We start from the raw sequence: 19,468 nt of genomic DNA, 5'->3' as shown, positions 1-19,468 counted from the left end.
AGCCCCCATCAAACATTATGAGCATTAAAGAGGAAAGGTCAACTGTTGAGGTGTTTGTATAATGTTAACCACACAGTAAAAGAAGAAATCTAATTCTCTGCTCAAGCACTTAATGAACTAGTTGATCAGCAAAAATAAATCCATCATACTTTTAATTATAAGCTATTATAATTTTAGTTATTTATGAAGCCAAATGCCAAAAATACAAAATATTCCAGCTTACTTTTGCTCTTCTCTGTTTCATATTATTGTAAAAAAATATTTTAGGTTTGGTCAAACAAAAAAGGAAACAAAGAGTCTAAAGCCATGCCATAACCTGCTGAACTAAACATGTTAGCATGTTAACATTTGCTAAGTAGGAAGACATTCAGAGAGCGCAGACATCTACCAAGGCCAATAGTGAAGGCTGCTATGAAACGCAACTCTGCACACCATTTACTTCTATTTTGACGAGTTTGCGCAGATTGGAAATGTTGTATTAATCTGGTAAAGTCACATCCATGATTGCTCATTTTACAGCATTTGTTTCCACAGTGATGTTTGAAGTGGCTGATATTTGAGTGTCGCGGCACACCTTTGACTTCCTTTACGATGAGTTCAAGCGTGCGCGATGAATTCAGTTCATTTTGCCATAGGAAAGTGAAAAATTATTTGTGTATCCACTTCAATAGTTTTCACTCAAAACCACAGACACCATCATAGTGTTGCTACAGGAAAGGTCAGGGGATCACCAAAGTAAGTAGGATTCATCCTCTGGTGAACCTGATTGTCTGTACTAAACTTCATAGCCATCCATCCGGGAGATGTTGAGATATTTCAATCTGGACCGAAGCGGTGAACCGACCGACTGACGCCATCGCCATCCCTGTTGCATGGCTGAGAAATGTGTGATAGAGGAAATGATAGTGAAAACAATGGTTTCAATTCACTGAGAGGTGAAAAATGGAACCGGGCTCCGTTTCGTTGAGGTTGTTTTGTGTTTGTTTTCCATTGCAGTGCAGCTCTCCATCTCCCAGCAACATTCATCACTGTACTCGAACAGTTGGCAGGCGTAGCAAACGTCCCGCCCACACAGCATCGCCGCCCACCCTCCCAGCATGCTGCTGGCCACTTACCACAGCCCTCTTAACCCTGATGGAGTGAAGGGGAGGCTCGGTGAGTGCTTATTGGCAGGAAAAAAATAGCTGAAGGAAGAAACAAACAGCATTGATATGCACCAATTTGCATACCAGTGAATGTTACTACTCTCTGTGTGTGATCATCTTCATCCTGACACTACGTTCTGGGCCAGGACTCGTTCAAAAATGAGTTTCCTGATCTCAAATCAAGGTCGTTTCTGCCTGGCTGAAAGCACTCCTCCATGATATTTTCCTAATGTTTATTTTTTACACTCCTTACGTTGATTGCTTGTTTTCGGCGTTGCTATGGGTAGAGATTGGTGCTCCACAAAGCAGCCACTGATGGTTAAAGGTATAAAACAACTCGTCATCACTAGCTTATAGCAGAAGGACCAACAGACACAGAGAACAAGGAAGTGATGCATGTTTTGTTCTACATGTTGCAAAGAAAAACATGAAAAACATGTTAAGAAATATCAATAGTTGGAACGTGACAGAGATTCTTCAGTCTGACTGGTTTGGACTGAAGCTGTTGTGACCTCGCCGACATGTCTGCCATGACTCTGTGAAGTCCCTTTAACCCAGATCTGTCCTACACAGAGGAGCAGACGGTCCGACTGAAGACAAACCACTCAGCTCTCCATGCATTATGTAGTTTTTGTCTCTCTGGGGACATCTGTCCTCTACAAACAGAGCTACACAGCTGGCAATTACTAATTCAATGTATCGTCTTGCTTTTCCTCGAGCTAGTGCACAGTGCAGTTTATCCCAGGTGCTGTACAACATGTACTTTTATTGTGAAATACATCATGTTCAATGCAGTTTGGCTAAAATAAACTGGGGTTTGTGACTCTAAACAAAAAGCTGCATCTTACTGGTGGAAACTGGTAGAAGAAGCGGTTGGAGCTGTTTTCTGTCCTCAAGCTGTCCAACCTCAGCCCCCACAGCTGACTTTTTGTCTCCTGTACATGATGCTTCTGTATTTATTCTTGCTGCAGTGCTCTTTGGCTGAATTTTCTCCTACTTGTTGTGTTCTGTTCACTGCTTTAGACTTTGTTGTTTGATCATTTCAACCTGATTTTCTCTAGTGAGAGGACACAAATATTTGACAACTTGGCAAAAGGCAATTTATTGGCCATTTTACTGGGTTTCAATGGTACTGTTTTTCCGAGCCTTTGTCAGTTTATGAGCCGAAAGAATGAAACTCCAGCTATTGATTCACAAGTGATCCACAGGGATTGAATCATTAAAAAAATGGCATGCTGATGAATCAACCATGAGAACATTTCACATCATTGCTGGAGCTTTGTTTTTGGTACATTTTACACCACTTGGTCTAACAAATTGGATTTTTTTTTTATTGCCGTGTTTGTTTTGCAAAAAGTTAACTTTTTTAGTATGTGTGGATTCAGGTGATGTAACAGTGTATGTGCATTTCTATTCATGTCCTCCTCTCATTTATTGAGACACACAAATTACAGTACAATAGGACACAAGACATTCTGTGCGGAGAACAAGAGGCGGGAAGGAATGAAGTGTAAATGTTGTCGCCACTTTTTGTAGATCCCTATTCAACCACCTAGGGCGGTAGAATTCCTCCACAAGCTGACAAACCCACATCCCTGACATAGTATTAATACTTCATGTACACATTACACATCCAGAAGACACAGAGGAATATTTTTTTTCCACCAAAACTAAACTGTGCTAGCCTGGGAACCAGACAAATCTGTGAGCTCATGTTTTATTTGCTCTGGCAGATGGCCCCGCTTATTCAGACAGATTTCTGTTGGGGCCTTTTTTGTAAACAACCAACATGGCTGCTGCTGATGTGGAAGTGTTTCTAGTGGTAACAAACCAGTGTGAAGTGCCTGAAGGAAAACAACAATGGCGGCTGCGGAAAAAAGGTTAGTGTAGCTGCTGCTAGTATCAGACCCAGAGAGCATTTCTTTATTCAGACAAGAGCAAAGAACGGTACTGAAGGTTTTTTTTTATTTCACTCTTTTCCTGATTGGCTTCAGTAAAGAGTTTGACTATGTTGGTTTGATTTGTTGATCTGATTGGTTGAAGTTCACTCGTGAAACACGGTGATAGAGTGCCTGCCCTGTTTCAAACAGTTTAAAACGACGACTTCCCAGATGGGTCTGTGTTACAAACCATCTGGTGCAGTCAGGTTAACTTCCAACAGCATTTGGTGTAATTTACAAGCTATGCATCATCCCACGTTTCAGTGATGTGATTAGTTGTAGACCTATCAAACTGCGTCCAGAGGCATTTTCGTCTGTACCTGTTGATTAGCCTTCGGAAATTGAAAATCTTATTAGTCTGGAACCTCTATTTCAATAGCCTAGTGATGCCAGGCCAGACCTGTGCAGTCAACTGTGGCATGAAAACCAAAGGTATGAGTTAAAAAAGGCTAAAAAGCCCAGCAGAGCCGCAGAGTTGTCAGGTATGTCACTGCAACACAGCACGTTCAAATTACTCTTGCTTCAAGGTGACATTGACAAGGGCCCCATTAAGAACATCACCTTTAGCACCTACTAGTATTTCAGCCAGGACACATCCATCAGTTTTCCATTCGCTGAACATTATTGGCTGAACTGCACCGTCCTCCAGCTGCAGTCTGTGCAGCTGACACTGAGCTGCTTCTCGAGGCCTGAGAACAGATGTTTGGCCTCAGGGGGATTTTCACATACTGACCAGAAAAGGCAAGGTGCTGTTAGCAGGTGACTTGTGGCTACAGCTAGAATTAGCACTTGCAGGTCCATCAAATTGTCAACATACCCTCGAGCAAGTCACCACAGCATAAAGACAGGAATACAGTACGGCTGTTCATCACGTGGTCTCTCTGAGTGATCGGTTTTATAGAGTTGTGTGCTGAATGGCAGCGTACTGAACTACAATTAAATAATTAATCAGTCAGTTCACTCAGATTTAAAAAAAGGCACATTTCCTTTATCTCTAGTCTAATCTAGCCATGTAGATAGTTTCAATTAGGTCTTGAGATGTATGCATCCACCCAAATACAATGGAGATTAATGGAAGTTCAAAGCATTGACAAATTACATTTTACAAATTGAATAGGGACACATCTTTCCAGAAACAAGAGACCCAATTACTCTACTTTCATCTGAACTATTTTAAAGATGCTCCTTAGAAATATAACTATCTCTAAAGTCGATCAAGAAAAAAGTTCTGCTTTAATTTAGTTTTTTTGGCTCTATTCTGAAAAAAACATTTGATGGACTTTAATGGATCATCTGTTTATTTTGCCATCAATATCAATCACGATATGCCGATTTAATATATAGAGTTGCGAAGTGGGAAAAGCTGCTGAATGTTTTATCGGGTTTCTCTCAGGTTTTTGAACATTATATTCTCTACATAAAATGTTCATATCGTAGTCATAGCGTTGACAGAAGCAGCACGTTTCTTTTAGAGAGATTCTTCTCTCTTTTTTACCTTTGTCACCTCTTTCTGCTGACCCATTTCACTTCCTTTCTTCTGCACCTCTCACTCCATCTATCATTCTTCTTTTTTGCCTTTGTCTCTTCTCCACCTTCATTATCTCCTTTGTGTCCTAGCCTCTTCAGTCCTTCTTCCCCTACTCTTTCACCCTCTGTCACTTTCTTTCCATTTCCTCTCTCTCACTCTGTCAGTGTCTCCTTCCATTTCCCTCACCTCCCTCGCTTTTCTTTTACCACACATACGTCACTCTTTTGCTCACAACTTCTCTTTACCTCTACCACCCTTACTTTTATGTAATTCGTGCCCTTCCTCCGCCTCCTTCTCCCATCCTCTCTGCATTTACTGTTGCGTTCAATATTTTTGTTCTTCATTTTTCCTACCCAATCATCTTCCTCCACTCTCCCTCCTTTCTTCCTACCTTCCCCCCTTTCCGCTCCCTTCCTCTGTCCTCATTTCTCTTCGTTATCCTCCCTCTCTCTTTATATCCACCCCTGCACCCCCTCCCATCCTTTCGTTCTTTTCATCTTTCTCTTCCTTCAGCCACCCAACCGCAAGACAAATGGACGAATGCCTCGTTGGTGATATATAGCCTGCTTCCTCCCCCTCCATCCTCCACAGCCTGAGGGGAGGAGGGGGAGGTATACAGCTACATATAAGGCTAGAAAAGTAGCCAGAGTCATTGGAGTATGATTGTGTGGCATCATTGGCTCCTTTTCCATGCATTAATGTTGTTGATTTTCAGTGACAACAGATTCTGCTGTTGTTGCTGGATTCACTGTCCCAGAATAAATCCTTCATTACGTAACTCCAAATTCTTGGAAATTGTTTTAAAATAAGACTCAATTATCTGTATTCGTAGCTGTACTCTGAATGAGCAGGGCTTAAACCGGACATGGGTGGGGCTTTTACCACAAGTGGGCGGGGCTAGTGGGAAGTGGTTAATTTGCAGAATTAAGCTACCGAATCCTTGTTTCGGCCGAATACCCACAAACATGCAGTTGATGGCTACAAACACCTAAAAGACTGAGGCGAAAGCATGTGTTGATCCTGAATGTCACCCACACTCACCTTTGTTCTCGGATGCAGGCTAACACTATCCACTGTTGGTTTCAAGCTAGTTAGCCAGGCATGCTAATGTTTGCATCTTATGTGAAACACACTTAAATCTAAATCCATTCCTTACATGCTGGTTTTGAAAAGTCAATAAAGAAGACTTCATCTTGTAAAGTGTTTGTATACCAAGTATCACTCTTACTACATAGAGCTCCCTGCACACACAATGGTGTGAAACAAAGCTAGTAACAGCTGCAATTTTGTAGCTGACTAATTATCAGGGGTTATTAAAAATGAAAACACTTAAAAATCTGTTGAATTGGTTTCTCTGCTGTGAATGCAACCATGCAAACAATCTAGAGGTGATTGAAGAACAAAACACACAGTAAAAAACTGTGATCCCAGTGTTATGATTAGCATTTTCAAGCTCCGACTGATGCCATTAAAAACCCTGAATGAATGCGCTGGCAAATTGGCAGAAGGTTGATAGATGAAGGAGTAGGTGGATAACTGGCAAACATATCAGATGCAAACTGGATGGATGGAGAGAAGTGGAGAAATGATGGAAAGCCTGAATAAATGAAGAATTAATGAATGGAGTTCTGAACTGAAGGGCAACTGAATGAGTGCAATTGTACTTGAGATAGAGGGGTAGGTAGAGTTAAATTGATAGGCGATGGATAAATATAGTAAGTTGTGGTTGGAGAAATGTGCAGAAAAATGGTGAACTAGATGGATAAATGGGAAGAAGAAAGGATGATAAATGAAGGGTTTGGATGATTAAGTGGCTAACAAAACAGCTGTAAAGTGAATAAATAGGAAGAAGAGTGGATGATAGATGAAATGATTAGGTGGATAACTGACCAACGTCAGGTACAACAATTATATACAAGGATGATTTATAGATGGACAGGAGGCTGGAAAGAAACATAAAAGGATATATGGTAATGAGGGATAAAGGAACGGAGTGATGAATTTAGGAGAAATTAGCAGAAGAGCGGCTGCAAAGACTGATATGGATGAATGGGTGAGGAAGGAGAATGCAGTGGTGGACTGTAACAAAAGTATAGCAACTCAAGTAAAGTTTGAACTTTGTATTCATTAAGGCTGCTACAGGACTCAACAGTCGACTTAACTGGTAGTTGATGTGAGTCTTCCCGTCCGTCGGATCGTCGCAGAAAACAGACCTTTTCTCTTGTACCGCAGGGAGTCACTTACTGATGCACTGTTGCATACGCTTCGCTTCTTCTTCTTCAGTGGGAGAACAGATGGATACATAAATGTATGTGTGCAAAAAAGGGCAAAATAAATCAACAGTGATTAGTGAGTGAACGGATGAAAACTGCATGGATGAGCAGATTGATGGATGGACGGGTGAATGGCATTCTGGATCAATGCGAGTAGTAAAATATCAGCAGATGATGGAATGTCAACAAATGAACGGCATCTCTCTGCGTCTGTCAGAGGTGAACGTGTCGGCAGCGTCGGAGGATCTTTTGTCTCTTTGATTCTTTTGTCTTCAGGCTGAATGAGTTCACTCTGAAAATGTCACCGGCTGTTTGATTCCACTTCATCACCAGTCGCCTCTTCTCTGCTTGCTTTTGTTTGCCGAACGGCTGTTTGTTTGTTTGTTTGTTTGTCTCTTCAGCTTTTACATATTTCATGCAAATCACTGCTAAAGGAGTAAGGTTGATCTGTTCAACAACACTCCATTAGTCATTTTGTGATGAAGTTTTACTTTCTTTGAATGTGCCTCATCTACTTCACTCAGCAATTTTCTGTATTTTCCAAAACTGCTTTACAAGAACTAAGTTTGGACGACATAATAAAATGTTCTAACCGGCCGCCTTCAGTCCAACAACTGTAGATTGCCGATATATTCGCACTGATATATTTGTCCAATTGCCCAAAGATGCACTTCAAAATGTTTCTGTCAGCTATGGTTTATGAATGCATGAATGTCGTACTTTGGTGAGAAGAATTCTTATACTTCAGAAAAAAGGGTTAGGGAATAGCGTTAGGGTTAAGGTTAGGGTTAGCTCTGATAACAAAACCTGTTGTGTGGGTTCATGTTTTAGTTTGCTGAAACATTTTATGTTGTGAAACCCAACTGTAGCCACTGAAATTACATTAAAAAAACACCTAATGCAAAGTAGGCTACATCATCAAGACTGTGTCCAAAGAAACACATAAATGATGAAGATGAAGCTGATTACTCGTTACGCTTTAATAGTAACATTTAATTTATTTTCCTGCTGAACGCCACAGAGAATATAGCCTGATTGATGAGTGGAGGCGCCGCCTCCTCGTGATCACTGCGAAAATGTCAACTGCATACATCATCTTTCTGTCATGTTGGCACCACGGTGGCTCCCTCCGTCTGCAGATGATTCAGAAGCAACAAAATGGGGAATTTGTCAGTGTTTCCCACAAGAATCCATTTTATAAAGGTAATTGTTTAAGGCTAAGGAAAGATCACCTTCATAGTTAGAATTAACCAGTGTTGTTGGTAAAAGACAGGATGCTGTGTTTGCCCAGCCATCCTCCCTAAGGGGTTTTACAGTCTAAGTGAGCATTCACACAGAAAACAACGCAGGGGGGCTGTGTTTGAGCGATCCATCCACCCCAACCTCCTCCATGTGCAGACTATTCTGCTCTTTATACTACGTCACGTGACATCCTCCTTTGCTCCCATCATAATTACAACAGCCACTAGAGGTGACCGCCTGACAGTAAATCTAAGTAGAGGTAAGAACAAGCTGCTTGCAACCTATAAGGCCGTGCCAGGCTAGCCTCATTTAAAGGTATAATACATAACATTTCAGTGCATTTAATGCTAAAAACGACTATATGTTATACATTTTTGTTGAGTTGTGTATATCCTAAATGTCTCCAACGATGTTCAAACCCATCTATAATTTTATTCAAAGTAACAGCGCGCTTCATTTAGTCACCTGTCAATAGCACAACTTCAGAGGAAACAAAGCATACGTCAGGTAGGAAGCTATTAAACATTAGTGGAGGCTGCGTTAAAGCCGGTCAAAAACGTGAAGCTACTTCCTTCTTTGCGTCTGAGAGACGACAGACAGATTCCTCACACGGCCACAAGAGGTCACCGATCAAGAACATGCTGCTTTTTGCTAATGTTAATGTAACACGAAAGCAGTTTGCCCCTCAAGATGTGTAACGTTTAAAGTGAAATATACCGCAATCCTTTAAAAGACAAATAACCAGCTCTGTTAATCAGGTTATGTTTACTCCAACCTGAGCCTTAATTTAACTGATAACCAGCTTAAGCTGTTAAAATGACACTTGCGTGTTGCTGTAATATGAGTATAATCCAACAATTAGCACAAAGGTAAACAGTGAGCATGGAGCAGGATCAGGTGAAAGAGACTGTGAGAAAACTACTTACAAAAACAGGTAAAGATTAGAAAAAAGATTAGAAATAATAAAGCTCAGCTTGTGTAAATGAATCCCTCGGTTGTTTTTCAGGGCCTCCTCAGATTGACTCTGAATGGTTTGTTTAATGGTTGATAGGCTGAACAGCGACTGAGCGTCGGGACTCGGCGCCGTATCGATTTCGTTGTTTGTCATCTGAACAGATGGCTGAGTGAGCGTGCCGTACTGTAGCAGCTAATTGCTCCATTAATTACATAATATCCAACACACTGCTTCCAGTGAGTTTCAGCTGGAAACACAAAAACCTCTGTATGTCTGCCTCGCTTTCTCTCTCTCTCTCTCTCTACATGATCCTCCACAATCAGCATCACCGAAACACCAGAAACTCCCATCAAATCTGCTTCATTTTGGTTATTGAGTCGTAAAAGCATCATACAATACTAAGATATGTATATCAACTTTTAAAATAAAGTTACAAAGTGCTGCATGTGATACAAATACAGAAAATACATGCAAAACATACACATATATGTACCAGGTAGATAAAAATGAATTACAGCCCCATTGCAGGGAAGGCAAGTCCGTAAAGATGAGTTTTTCGAAGCTGTTTACAGACTCAGCTGTTCTAGCAGAGGTGGGGGCAGTTCAGAGAGATGGGGCCCTTACGGCAAAAATACCGCCCTTTGATTTGCGGAGGGTTCAGGGTACGGATAAGAGACCTTGGTCTGATGATCTCAGTGGCCTAGAGGTGGAATAAGGATGTAAGAAATGTATGCAGGGGCAAGGCCATGGAGGGCCGAGCGGACGTGAAGAAAAGAGAACGAGACTCTAGAGAGAGAGACTCAAACAATAGAGGAGGAAAAAGAGGTTGGTAGTGTGAAACAAAGCGGAGGAAGAGTGACAGAAACAGATGGAGAGAGGAATACAACCCAGAGCGTGAATAAACAGGAACAGATCCATTCATACGAGTAGAAACCTGCAGACTTTACACACAGTGACAATCGATAATCAAACCTGCCGCTGAATACTTCGACGGGATGGATTTCTGTTATTGTCGTTGGTTAAACAACTCTGGGATTATTGATGGGGCGGCACGCTTTGACACCCGCTAACAACCGCGGGACAGAGATGCGGGTGGTTGGCTAAGATTTTATGTCCTGTGACATGACCTGGTAGCTAATGTAAAGGCCCAGTGTGTAACATTCAGGAGGATCTATTGGCAGAAAGGGAATATAATATTCATAGGAATCATTTTGTTACCTTAGAATGAGATGTTTTTATCTACGATTGTCACCAGGAGGAGAGGCCGATGTTGCAGCCCTTAACCAACAACCAAACATTCCCAGGTCATCAAATACAGACGGCAGCAGTGTTCAGTTAGTTGCAATCTGAAACTACACTGCTAGATGCCACTAAACCCTACACACTGATCCTTTGAGGAAACCTCCAGTGTTTTTCTGGCTTGGACAGTGCTTCAGGATGTTCTTCTTACAACTACACCGCAGAGCAGATTTAGATAAAACTCTTTGATTACAGTACTGCCGTCTAATAATGTGTCCGAAATACATTTTGCAATGACCTTAATCAGGTTCAGTTATGCAGATTAAAGTAGATTAAAAATAAATTCTGTTTTTATTACCTTCACATTGTTTGATAGTTGGATTGTTGTGTTTCTGTCCTGCAGGAACAGTGTTGCTGTGAGAGAGTAAGACATGAACTGCTGTTATTTGCAGTTTGAAATGTTACATGGAACCTGTTTCTTATTAAATCAGCACTCTAGTTCAGTCTGTGACCTTTTAAGCTCAGAGTCAGAGCAGAGAAAGAAATCAGTCCTTTAAATCAACCTATACAATCTAATACTGTATATAGTTCGAGGAGGCTTGCATCTCCTGTCTTTACTGTGGCACCTAAATGCAGCATGAAACAAAAGAGTAAAGAGTGAAATGTAATTGACTGATACGTTTGCTCAGTTACCTGTTTTTCTTTTCTTTCCCAGTAGATGTAGTTATGCATTCTGGTTAATTCTTGCTAACCTCAATCATGATAGCCTTGCCAATAACTCTCATTTCTTCATTGTTCCCAAGCTAAAACGAGCTTCCATTCATGGCTTCACAAAGCATCTTTAACATCCAGTTTTAACCTGAAAAATGGCATTATAAAGTCTTTATCAACATTACATAACGGTAGCTGAAAACATACACATATATTATTAATAGAATCAGGGTTATTTTCTCGACCAATGTCTTTTTTATTTGTCTGCAAGCAAACGCAAGCATCCACCACCCCTGCAAACCCCCAAGACAACTCCCACCTCCACACGTCCAGAGCGAAAACAGATGTATTACCGAATCAACAGAACGCCAAAGGGCACAACAAAAAGTGAGAGAAATAAACAAATGACCCGACAAACAAGCAGGCAAAGAAAAAAAAGGATCTCCACAAATGAGCATGTCAGATAATCGACTATGTAATTTAGGTACAAAAGGAGCTGTTCGTAGCAATTACTCATTTCAACCAAGTACTGAACAGACCCAAAGCAGAAATAGAATGGCATGTGAAGAAATGGTGTAATGTTTAATCTGTCATAATGTCTAACCTGCAGGAAGTCAGTTCTATAATAAACCACATTAAGTTTTATTAAAATATAAAATATGCAAGTTAAAATTAGCTTCCTCAGCGTAACATCATTTCACAGACGCTCCTTTAACATCCCAGGCCGGTCGGCGACTTTTAAAGAAGAAAAATTAAATGGAGCCATGTATCCCTCTGCTGCCTTCCAGTCTGTGCTGAGGAAATAATTTATCACTGCGAAGTCACATGAATAAATAATGTCGCCGGGCGGTGAAGTCGCTGCCTGGCAGGGTCTGAGAGCGGGGACCCGGCCGGCGTTAGCGGCTCATCATTAATTCATTCACCAACGTCTCCAAAAGGTCTTTTCTGTCTTTGGTTGACTTTTTTGGGAACACGAAGGTTATGTGTGGTTATTTTCTGCAGTGTTTTATGTTTGTTGTTCGCTCTGTATCTATGTACTTTGACTCATTCTGTTTTACACCGTTCAATTGCAACAACAAAGCAAATTGTCACATGACTAAGAGGAAGCTTGTTGATTGGTACTTAGAGATTTTGCTGGAAGATTTGAATTTAAAACAGTTCAGATTGCAGTGACTCGCCCTCACACATCAGGTTTCTATGTTGTATTGTTGAGGACTTTATTATAGATGAAGCAAATTTAAGCTGAAGTGAAGTCACCATCATCTTAAGTTGACTTTCGTGACATTCTGGTAGTGATGACCGTATTTAAAGCCACTTTACCATAGCCTAGATATGTATCAACATTGTTGCCCCCCAGTGGTAGCATATCAAACTGGAAATAAAATTAAAATAAATAGATCCGACCCGGGATTCATTCCCAAGTCGTCAGATACTTCTACAAAACTTTTGTAATCAGAATAATTTAAAAGATTCTAATCACATTACAATCTCCACAAAGTAGCCTTAAACCATGTTCAGTTCAGTTCAAAGACTCTCTCTCAAGGTAGTTTGTTCACTTTTTCATCATTTTTCAAACGCCTTCATTTGAAATTAAAACGCAGTTGGTTCATTACCAGATTGTGGTTGTTGTAGCTTTGGCTGTCTTTTAATAAGCTTTTAATGAGGAGGTATCGTACTGTGAAACTGAAATATTTCTCTCAGTCACCAGTGAGGAATAAACGCTCCTGATTCAGTCAGTGACTGTGATGATTCAGTACAGTCTGTTCAGTTTAAAGATTCATTTTTAAAGATTTGTTCGTACGTGTACTTAAAATGAATGGCAATTACAGCAAAATGGTAAAAACACGCCAACGTTTGTCGATGCTTTTTGGCTCTAGTTTGAGTTTCAGTCTCTCTATACTTAATGTTTTTGGTTGTTATCACATAAGAAAATATGAATACATAAATAAATATAAGCATTATGCTGATAAAACGCATGATATAAGTATTGTCACGTGATCCCGTCCTTGGAAATATCTGATGCGAGATGCCCAAAAGATCAGATGTTGGGATTTCTGAACAGCAAACTGAACAGCTTTCATGAAGTGAATACATGTTGGAAATCGCTGTGTCGTCGCAGATGAATCATCATAATATTGTATCACAATATTGGCTTCCTAAAAAGTGAAACTGACTAAACAACACAAAACAAAAATAATAAAACATTTAAATAGTTTCAAATAAATAAAAATCACATTAAATGTTAACAGTAAGTTATTTTTTATCAGTATAAAAATGGCCTTTATGGTCGAGATGTTGTAATTGTTGTAGACTGCATACAGTCTCATGAACCACAGTAGACAGAAGAAGACTGAGTGTCCTGGTGGAGTCGTGCTAACCTCGTGTGAAAGCAGCTCCTGTCAGGGATCCATTCGTCCAGATCTCTGTATTGATTTTCCCATTCAGGTCCATCCGAGTGTCCCCAAGGCTCAGCTCATCAAACATAGGGTGAAAGGCTACCTAGGGGCAGTGTGTGTGTGTGTGTGTGTGTGTGTGTGTGTGTGTGTGTGTGTGTGTGTGACCATTACAAATGACTTTTGCTTTTTAACATCTGCCCTTGAAACTGGTTAAAGGGGACAGGAGCATTTCACCTGTGATTTATGTCGTGCGAATGATTCTCCAAAGTAATGCGTTCTCTAACAAAGGCTTGTTAAATGTTGAGTTTCTGTTTTGTGAAGCTTCATTCTGATCTTTGTGGGGGGGGTGCAGGGACCTAAACCTGGACGAGGTTTCTCAGGTTGACTTGTAATGTGCTTCAGTTCAGGGCTGACCACTGGATGCAGAGACAGATACATGTGGATGGTCAAGCAGCGATGAGAACATTGCATTACATCACTAATGCAGCAGAGATGCAGGATGTGGGACTGTTGCAACCACTACAACTGTTAATGTAGGAACAAAGAACACTTTGAGGGGTTGGAATCTCGTATCTCCACAGCGGTTTCTGAAGCGATGAATGAAATATTGACGGTTGAATGTTTACTGTACAGTTTTACATTCCTGTACTTGAGACAGACTCTTGGAACTTGAGTTGTATGATTCAAACGTGCTCTGCATACATTTTCCTATATATTTAGATTCCTGCTGACTGGACGTCTCCTGGCTAACAAGCGAATGCTATGAGTCCTACATGAGAGAGCCAATTTTATAAAACAGTTGCTCTTTATGCATCTGTATGAATTGAATTGCATTGATAGTGCTCTTTTGTACGTAGGCAGGCGTACTCAAGTTTGTGTACTGTACCACTTTGTATGATACATATGAAGCTGTCAGGGGTTTTTGTACAGATTAAAGAAAATGAGATACATGTCAGTTAGAGAGCTTTAAAGGCACTGGTATGTGAATTTTGTTATCTTCAGTTTCTGTTTTTAGTCTTTATGTTAAGCTAAGCTAACTGGCTGGACAGATATGAGTTCTCATCTAACTCTTGGCAAGAAAGAAAATAAGCAGATTTCCCAAAATGTTAAACTACTGCTTTAAGAGAGTCTGTCACTTTGTAGGATTTAGAAACATCTTGCGGTGCAGATTACAACCCCCTCGTCCCACAATCTCTGTGCCATAGATTTCTGTTGTTGTCCGAAAAACCTACTGAAAGCACATCAGTGAACCACACTGTTGCACTGACATGTTCCTTCATTACTAAGAACACACACACACACACACACACACACACACACACACACTGTAGTTTATTTTAACTCAATCTCACATACACTGTCCTACTCCCTAGAGCACCAAATGTGGATTAATCCACAACTGAAAATAGTCCCCAGTGAATACAGTATCGCCTCCTGTTTGAGGAGAATTTGCTAAAAACTACAGTTACGTAGTTATGGTCAGCCTTGTTCTATAAAGCTAAAAATGAAAATCTGCAAAACTGGAGTAATGAGTTTTTGCATGGCAAGGGCAATATGTTGATAGTTCACCATCAACAGGCAATAGGGATCCAGTATGTGTGTGTCTCCATGCTGGTTGTAACTCCTGTAATGGACCTGTCATCTCTGAACTGAAACCTCACATATTTAAAGCTTTTCTCCCCCTTTTTTCTTTCTTTCTCTCCCTCTAACACGTTCCCCCTCGCCTGTTGCAAACACGTTACGTTGACAGACTCATGTTCGCCTTCCCGAGCCGCTCCCATCGCCGTCTCCGGCCGTGAAACTCAGAAACAACTTCCAATTAACTGGATAGGATCAGCGAGCCGTCCTGCCCGGCCCTGATAACATTATCCCACGTCACGCACCGCTGCCAGCGCCTGGATTATGAAATTAAAAAAAAGAAGGAGCAGAAGAAGAAGAAGAAGAAGAAGAAGAAGAAAGGGTGGTGGAGGATGGAAGGAAAATGGTTGGGTGCTGGGGGATGAGTGATGAGGGGAGGGCGGGTGCGGGGAATGCCCTTGGGTGCTGTCGTCAGTGATTGTATGGTATATTTGGCCCTGTGTGTAAGGGAGGGTTATGTAAGGCTTCAAACTCGACTCCACTATCACCACAATGGAGAAGTTCAGTATGCTGCGTGGAGAGCTGCTTCAGCTTCCAGTCCATCGCCAAACGCCCACTGATAAGCTCTTACATAACGAGCCGCCGTTCAGGCCTCTGGTTTCTGATGAGGATGTAAATGGAGGCAGGCAGAGTGGCGCTCCTCCGTTTCACACGATAACGCCATGATGAATTGTTCCAGTCTTTCTCACATGACGGGTTTTCTAAGATTGTGTCAACCCGGTTCTGTCGTGTTGGAGAGGTTTCAGTGTGCAGGTAGAGGGTGAGGGGAAGGAGTACCAGTGGAGGCTGTTTGCGTTGCACCAATTTAAATATGTCACACATTTCTTTAAGTTGAAGTTAAACCACGCCCGTAGCTGCCAGTAGTTCCTCAAAGGACGCTGATCGGTCTAAACCACTGTGGTCTGGAAACAAGCGCATAGCTTGAAGTGTGGCGAGATGGATTCTCCAGTTTAATTTGTCAATGATAAAAACACGACTCAAAACAATCAATCGATTCTTAAGGTATAGTTGGCAGTAATATTTGACAACTAATTGATTAATGGACTAATCGTTGCAGCTCTATGTACCTGGGCGTAGTACGCTGTGTGTTGACTGTACATGTCTGCACCAGAGAAAAAGGGACGGGTTAGATCATAAAGAGATGAGGATGAGGGATATGGAGTGTGTGTTTAGTGCATGTGTTGCTGGAAATGGAGACTAAGAGGGAAAGAAACCGGCAATAAAAAGAGAGAGGAAGAACGCAAACAAGTGAAATAATGATGAGTGGCAGAGAGGGAGAGAGATAACACAGACAGACAAAAACAGAAACCAGTGATAAAGAGAGAGAGTCTAATGAGGCAGAAAGATAGAAAGCGGGGTTAGAGAAAGGTTGAAAAGATGGTGGAAAAGGGGGCAGAAACACGTGATATCTTCTGTATTTTCTACTATTAAAACCACATTTTAAAAAGGAACACATTCACAGATCTCAATCCAACTGGAAGCAAAACCGAGACTCACTGATCGCAGACCATTTATTTTCACGGATTATGACTTCAGTGTCAAGGTTCACAACTGAATGCCCTCAATACACAAGTGTGTGTGTGTGTGTGTGTGTGTGTGTCCTTTTCTTCCAGATGTCCTTGTCTGACAGCAGCATCTTTCCTTTTATTCCATTAGCGAGTCCTTGAGTCTGTTTCTGTATCGATAAGAGAAATGTTCTGCTGCCAGACCACAAACACCAGAGGCCACACACACACATACGCACACACACACACACACACACACACACCGTATAATATATATCGCCTGCCTACTGTACTGTGATCTATTGATGTAAGACAGAACACAATCAAAACTCCAAACGAAGCCACAGTCTGACTCCTCTTTTCTTACTATACTTCTTCTGTTATACAAAGGTTATAAAATCCTTTTTTGTTCTCATTCAGCTGCGTGAAGTGTTAAAAGGAAGAACACGGCATACAATGTGGCATACAATGAGTATAACAGCTGGACCGTGGATGATTGTGGCCTCTGACTGCGTGTAGGAAGCAGTTTACAAGGCTCATAACAAATAAAGCAATGTACTTAAATGTGAAAATCAAGGTAATAACAATATAGGCCTATATATATCTATATCTATATATATATATATATAGATATAGATATATTCAGTGTACATTAATACACATTCAAACTGCAAGCTACTTGTTGATCCATCAGAACAGACGAGAAATGTAAATCTGTAAACTTTTAACAGCCATGTTTAATTATTTAATTTTTGTTATAGTTTTTTTTCCATACTTTTAGGAACTGTTTGACCAAAATATTAATTTACATTGCTGTCATTGTCACCAACCACCACTGAGTTTTGCTTGTATTGGACTTTATTTATTTGTTTATAAATTATAAAATAAAGTTCTTTATTTTCCTTAAAATGTGGATTTACCTCGCAACGTATTTATTGTGATATATACTGTGATGATGGCCTGATCACAATCCAAAGTCTTAAGGATGGTGACATGTTATATTACATTAGTTTAGTAATGATTTAATCTCTCAAATAATTCATCATTATTCCATTCTTTCAGTTCTACACAATCACACATTTGAATACACCTATTGTTTTGTATGCATACACAGCTCTCCTCACACAAGCTGAAGGGTGTGACATTTGTCTTCCTCATATTGCGTACCATCGTACATTTGCGTTCCTGTTAATGAAATACTATGTGTGTGTGTGTGTGTGTGTGTGTGTGTGTGTCCTCATTGTGCGTGTGTGTGTATGGAAATGAGGCCCTTCACCCCCTCAAGCGCTCGGTCACAGTTACAAATGGATTGTCGTCCCGCTCGGCCCCGTCTCCCCTGTTGCCTCCCAGAATAAGCTGTGCAGCTCAATCTGCCGTCCCATCCCATCTCATCCCGGCTCTATTCAGCTCCGGCAAATATTGGCGTAGCGAAATGACACCGGGCGCTCGGCGAGCGGAGCAGGAGGGATCTGCTTCAAAATGGAAATGGTGTTCTGGTTCGCCAGGTGCAATAAATGTGGAGGATTTCATCTTGGTCGACACTGGTGCAGAAGAACAGTTTATCAAATTGATACAGGGGCAAGAGTGAGAGTATGCAGGGACACAATAACAACAGGGCATCTTATTCCACATAAGCCAATGAGCAGCCAGGCTCAGTTCCAGCTCCAGTTCCCCTAATGGCCAACTATATTCACAACTGTATGTCACTGCTTAACATATTTGACACTGCGGCTACAGACACACATGCAACTTGAGTGAGCGTGTGCCTGAATCCACTTTCCCCTTGCATACAATGGGTTTTTAAATGACTGTTCATTTCCCAACAGCTGCTGGCAGACTGTATATATCCAACACGTCCTCATACCTTAACGGATGAATGAGTTGGTTGCCAATGACTCACAGAATGAAACACATGGTCGTTCCCAAAACTACATACATGGCCATCAGAGAGCACCAGAAACCAGAGTTTGTATTAGCAGCTACAGAGGAAATGCAGGAAGTAACTGAGACAGTAGATTGTCACAGTTCTATTGATTTTAACGAGAAAATATGGATTTTGTTATTTCCTTTACATAGGTGTGTATTTTTATACACAGGAGCATGACTGAGGAGATCGTTCCTCCCTCACGCCATCAGGCTCTTCATCTCTACCCAGGGGAGGAAAACTCTAAACTCCAATATGTCTGCCCTTTAGTTAACTATACCACCTGACGCAGTGCACTCTGCATTATGTGACCACTGACTGACACTACTTATGCACCTTAGGCCATTCAAGCACTGGATCTGACCATGCACCTTAGGACACTAGCCCCATGCTCGTTATTTAGCTATTTATTCTACTTTATTCTATTAGTTCTTCTAAATTGACCTCCTCTTGTTGTTGTTGTTGTTGTTGTTGTTATTATTATTATTATTATTATTATTATTATTATTATTATTATTATTATTATTATCAGTTTGTGGATACTGCTGGAAACTGTGAATTTCCCCTTGGGGATGAATAAAGTATCTATCTATCTATCTATCTATCTATCTATCTATCTATCTATCTATCTATCTATCTATCTATCTATCTATCTATCTATCTATTTAGTGCAGACATAAGATGATTCTCAACCTGGGTGTGTCATATATGAGTATGATGGACTTAAACAGAAAACAACCCCATCTTTTAATTTCCCGTGAAATATTTATGACCAGTCAGCAATAGAAGATGACTGATCCATTGGTATTGAGTTGAGATAAGTGACTTGGAGCAAATGGCTTCAGTATTGATTTGTGTGCTTTCCAGAATGGGATTCCTGTCACACAGGTTTGGAGAGTGTTAAGAAGATCCAATTATCTGTTGTAACATTAGTGTGATCTGCTGTTTCGCGCTGTCCAATACTTGGCAGAT

At 40.9% G+C, this 19,468-nt stretch overlaps 1 protein-coding gene across 1 annotated transcript in view; it reads left to right on the top strand.

Moving 5' to 3' along the window:
* LOC127374649 (complexin-2) overlaps positions 1-19,468 on the top strand; it is a 50,796-nt gene that overhangs the window by 11,583 nt on the left and 19,745 nt on the right. The gene's annotated exons all lie outside the window — the stretch shown is intronic.

The sequence above is a fragment of the Dicentrarchus labrax genome, unplaced genomic scaffold (genome assembly GCF_905237075.1).
Source record: "Dicentrarchus labrax unplaced genomic scaffold, dlabrax2021, whole genome shotgun sequence".
Taxonomy (NCBI): Eukaryota; Metazoa; Chordata; class Actinopteri; family Moronidae; genus Dicentrarchus; species Dicentrarchus labrax.
This window is presented reverse-complemented; position numbering and strand designations above follow the sequence as displayed.